The following is a 5812-nucleotide window of genomic DNA, read 5'->3' as shown; positions in this document are numbered from 1 at the left end:
AGAAACCTGATTCAGAGGAATGGTATGGGTCTGTCCATTTTTACTACTTGTCTTCTATGTTAGACATGGTTTTATGTGCAAGTCTAAAGTTGTTGTTTAGTTGCTAAGTTGTGTCCAACTCTTTTGCGATCCCAGGAACTGTAGTCTACCAAGATCCTCTGTCCATGGGATTTCCCAGGTGAGAATACTGGAATGGGTTGCCATTTCATTCTCCAAGGAATCTTCTCAACCCAGGGATTAAACCCATGTCTCTTGCACTGGCAGGAAGCTTCTTTACCACTGAGCCACCAGGGAAGCCCAAGTCCAAAGTTGCAACTCACCTCTTAAATAAGAAAGAACAGAAAGATCCTAGTTTTGTACTTCTACCTTCTAGCATTGTCATGAGAAAAAGTATAACTTATGGCATTACCTTTAGATAATGCTGCATGATTCCATCCCATATTCACATGAAAATTGATAATCAACATGAATATTATATTGAAGAAGGAGTTTCATCTGTCCCCTAAAGACTATCAAATTTACATATTTGTCTTAGAGAAAACTCACATGTAGGCTGTGGGTGTTTTAGTCTCTCAGTCGTGTCTGACTTAAAAGTGACCTCATGGACTGTAACCAACCTGCCTCTTTTGTCCATGGAATTCTCCAGGCAAGAATATTGGAGTGGGTTGCCATTCCCTTCTCCAGGGGATCTTCCTCATCCAGGGATCAAACCTAGGTCTCCTGCATTGGCAGGAGGATTCTTTACCATCTGAACCACCAGGGAAGCCCAGGCTAAATAAATAAATAAATAAGACTTCTCAGGTGGTGCTAGTGGTGAAGAACCTGCCTGCTAATGCAGGAGGTGTGGGTTCCTGGGTTGGGAAGATCCCTTGGAGGAAGGTATAGCAACCCACTCTAATGTTCTTGCCTGGAGAATCCCAGGGACAGAGGAGCTTGGCGGGCTGTAGTCCATAGGGTCGCAAAGAGTGGGACACGACTAAAGAGACTTAGCACATTCACACACACACGTGTGTGTGTGTGTGTATGCAGGACAGCAAAGGAATGTGCTGTGTTAAGTTTCTCAGTCGTGTCTGACTCTTTACAACCCTTTGGACTGCCTCCTCTGTCCATGGGATTCTCCAGGCATGAATACTGGCGTGGGTTGCTATGGCCTTGACCAGTAATTCTTCCCAACCCAGGGATTGAACCCTCACCAATCTGTCTACTGCATTAGGCAAGCGAGTTCTTTACAACTAGCACCACCTGGTAAGTCTATATATATATATTTGTTTACCTAGAAGTTCTAATCTATAGTTCCATACAGTTTCGTTTCTAGGCTCCTATCAATTATTTTAAACTTTTCTCATAGATCTTCTTCCCTAATCATTTTTATTGCTGTACTCTGGACACATTCCAATATTCCAAGGTTTCCACACTCTCTTAGTAATGGAATCACATGTACCAATAGTGATCTTTTTATGAGCAAAGCTGAATGGAATCTCACTTGTTTTTCCCTCTCCTGCAAGGACTCTGTGGGACTGTCAAGGAGAAAATAAATATTTGTTACTTCTGGTAACGAAAGAAGTATGTGACTCAGCAACACATGGGGAGCAGATGTGTTGAATAAGAGCCCGCTCCTGTGCATCAGTCCTGTCACTGAGTGAGGCTATAAATAGAGAAAAATTAGGGGAGAAGATGCTGCATCCCTGATTCTGTTCAATCACATTGAAACTGGAAATACTAAAGCTTGGGCTTTGGATGTATTGATGATTCTGCTTTATATAGATGGCTGGTCAACCCATATTTAAGTGAGCCATGCAGCTAGAAAACAACTGTTCCTTTACCCCCACTACCATACACAAAGGCATTCTGAGCAGTAAGGATCCTTTGGCTGTTGAAACACATAGAAATTCAAATGGTGGCTATCTGGCTATAGAACTTGTTAAATTTGTCTTATTAGGTTGGCATCTCTGCCCTTTCCATTCTACTTTCCCGAGCCTGGAGAAATTGGACTTGCTATGGCACCCTTCATAGGAGAGAGTACTAAAATCTTTGTTGACCAAATTGACCAAATGCAAAAGGCATTTTCTACTGGATAGAAATGTGCTCTAACAAGTTGGCTCCATCTTTTCTCAGGCAAAAATGTTCCATTTGGGGACTGACAAGAAAGCTAGATTTGGATAAATAACTCTAAGTATTTGAATATGAAGAGTTTACTAAGGACAGCTACTTAGACCATAATTATCCTTTTTGTAGGTGTTGATTCCCTAAAAATAGTACGCTTCTGATTTTGCAATATGACTTTTTCAAACTCATGTTAATACATTGATATTCACATTAGGGGATTTTTAAAAAAACTTTTATTTTATATTGGAGTGTAGTTGATTAACAATGTTGTGAGAGTTTTAGGTGTAAAACAAAGTGATTCATATGTATATGTATGTTATACATGCATGTATAACATGTGTAGCATGTATAACAAAGTTATACATATGTATAATTAGGGGATTTTTTATAACATTTGTATAATTCAATGGAAAACACCGGCCCCCATCTCTTACTAATTTGCCAGATAAATGCTATGTAAATATAAGAACTGACTGAAAAGAAGGCAGGGTGATTTGAGAGGTCATATGACAAAAGCCTGGGCTTTCCTGGTGGCTCAGCAGTAAAGAGTGTGCCTGCCAATGCAGGAGATGTGGATTCAGTCCTTGGGTTGGGAAGATCCCCTGGAGAAGGAAATGGCAACTCACTCCAGTATTCTTGTCTGGGAAATCCCATGGACAGAGGAGCCTGCCGGACTAAAGTCCATGGGGTTGCAAAAGAGTTGGACACGACTTGGTGACTTAAACAACAACAATGACAATAGCCTATTATGTGATTTATCTTCTTGAAGTCTAGGAGCAAGATTTGATCATTTATGTGTTTGACAGAACATTACTATATTGTATATAACATATAGGCTCAGTGTATATTTGTCCAACTACACTAACAATTCTCTCACAGATAGGCACTGTTAGAATGAAATTTTGAAGCTTTCTACCCAAACCTAACTCAGCTATAGTTCTCCCAAGCTATCTCTTGGTCACTTTATGAGGAAGTTCTGTTTAGTTAGCTTGATAGGAAAAAAAAAATTTTTTTTGAGAAGCCTAAATAGTAAAGACAGTATTTTTCTGTTTATTTAAGCAGATTGCAAACTGTATCTTTATCAGTAAATTAAAATTTTAACCCTGGGCCCTGATAGCATATAGCATATGTTTATTTCCAAGTTGAAAATAGAGCAACAGCTAAATGAAATAACCGTGGTGACTATATTATGATGGAACATATTTGCTTTCTGAAACCAATCAGTAGCTGACACATTGCTTTGATAACTGTACCACAATGAAAATTTGATAAGAATTTTTTCTATATTGTGCCATTTAGAAAATGCTGATTAACTCTCATATTATTTCAGTATAAGTCTCAGCTATAGGGTAGAATTGATTATAGTGGTATTCTTTCCTTTTTCTCTCTCCTCCCTGCTTTTTCTTTTTCACTTGCTAACAAGTCTGCCTATTCACTGAAAACTGCTAACACTTTGACCTCTTCTTTGAGAATGTCTTACTGATAGACATGAGAAGGACAGATAATTTACAGAATGACCTAACTAAACTGCAGTGCCAGGAAACGTAGCAGCCAGCTTTGTCAACAGCAAATACCTGAGTTATTATCCTAGGAGGAGGAAGTTTTGCTCCTCTGGACCATGGGTGATAGGCATTTTATAAGGTCTTTATCAAAATACAATAAAATTAAGATCAGTAAACCTTCAGTTAACTACAGTCAAGAATAATTTTATTTTTATTTTTTTAGGGAAATCAAAACCCAAAAAAATTCTTTATAAAAATAAACTTTTCCTCTTATGTTTTACTGATGTTTACAGTCCCCAGGTTTTCAGTCTCTTTGTAATATCATTCCAACCTCTCAACTTACTCCACTTTCCTCTCTCTTTCTCTTTTTGTCTTTGGCACTAAAATCTCCCAAATGAATATCTCTCTCTTCCAATTTAGTGTACTATTCTACTGGCTTTACTTCAAATTCTGTTTGTTATTTTTTTAATTTTTAATTTTTTAACTACATGGGAAAGGAATAGACCACTCACTGTAAAATATAATACAGAATATTTATCCATGTACAAGTGAACTGTATACAGTGTAGAAACACACTCTAGTTATTGCTCTTTGACATAAAATGCCTGGTCAAAATCAAAAGTTTCACTTGTAGTTTTAATGACTGTTGTATTTTTCTCTTAAGAATGGATTCCCTTTTTTTCCCCACTGCTTTATTCTTTGCTAAGTTTTATTTTTAGGGATTGATAGATTACTGAACTTTTCTGGTATATACACATGTGCTTTCTTCTACCCTAATATTCTGTGGTGTATAATGTGCATCATCACCAATTCCCCATTTGTCATCTGTCTTGTCCTAAACCAAGTCTTGCCCATGTTAAAAATTCTATAACTGCCATCATCTTGGAAATGTCATGACATTCATGGATCAATAAAATCCTTTCCCAGAGAGGATGAGAAATATATGAAAAGAACTTACTAATTTCAAAGGGTTTCTTTTAAAGGTTCAATGGATGAATAAGAGATTTGTTTGAGAGTGATTTCAGGGAATGAGTATTGGATGAGAGCAGGATGAAACTGACAAGGTAGGTTACAGTAGTGATAGAATGGGGGAGAAAGGAGCTCAATTTGAGATGCCTACAAAGTTTTTTTCATCCTAGAGATTGTTTTCTGTACAGGAATGCAAGTGAAAGGACTGCGAGGTATTGAGGCTCTTCAGTAGCTAGCCATCACATCTCTGCAGTATACTAGGCCACACCAGGATATAATGAGGTGGTTTGTATGCAGTGTGTGTGAGAGAAAAAATCAGCTCACCAAATGACTTTTGGGGGGGGGGTGATGACTTACAGTCAGGGGGCAGTTCTGTGAATTTGAGGGAACATAAGGATGCTGGAAGGAGCAGTGTGTGTCCAGGGAATTGAATAGAAAACAACAACAAAAAAGGATTTTGTTATCTGTGCCCTCAATGTCACCCTAGAGCAAATGAGGAAAGGAAAGAATTGTATGATAAAGGCTGCGACATCAGAAGGATGAGCAAAGTAATTTTATAATTATAGTTAGAAAATCATTAAAGTCTGATATTTAATAGGTAGCTGAAATGAAGAAGGTAAGCAGAATGTCAAAGTCCTTTTAAAGAGCTGAAAGATTACTAAACAAATCAAAGGTTCTGGCAGCTTCTCAGACACTCGCAGGCTAGAAAATTCAGAGCAACAAGGTGTATGAGGTTTCTTTTTTCCTTTTCTGAAACAAAAGCAAATTTGAACAAAAAGTATACAGTGTGTGTGACAACAATGCTATATGCTATAATATGCATGATGAGACCTTTAAAATTTACCCATTTTATAAAATAAAATATAAATATTTTACTTTATTATATTCTATGGATTTCAGTAGGAGCAATTTAAATAGTTGTGCTTTTTCAGAGAAGTAATAAAAGAATCAAAGTCAAGCAGAAACATAAAACAGTCTCAAAATTCAAGATTTTCTCCAAGAGGCAAAATTAATATTCATTTTTTATTTTAATTAAAGATTACAAAATATATGCTCTCCTACAAATACATAACTGATTAATGATGTATTACAAATTAATTTCTAGATTTTTGGAAGAATTTAGAAAATTAACAATTGGATTAAAATTAACTTTCAGTTTCCCAAGGTAACATAAATGTTGATAGAAATTTTGCTTTTCTGTCATCCAGTGAGTGGAAGTATTTTTAATTTCAGAA

This window comes from Giraffa tippelskirchi, chromosome 12, assembly GCF_054371585.1.
Source record: "Giraffa tippelskirchi isolate mGirTip1 chromosome 12, T2T-mGirTip1v1.2.pri, whole genome shotgun sequence".
NCBI lineage: Eukaryota > Metazoa > Chordata > Mammalia > Artiodactyla > Giraffidae > Giraffa > Giraffa tippelskirchi.
This window is presented reverse-complemented; position numbering follows the sequence as displayed.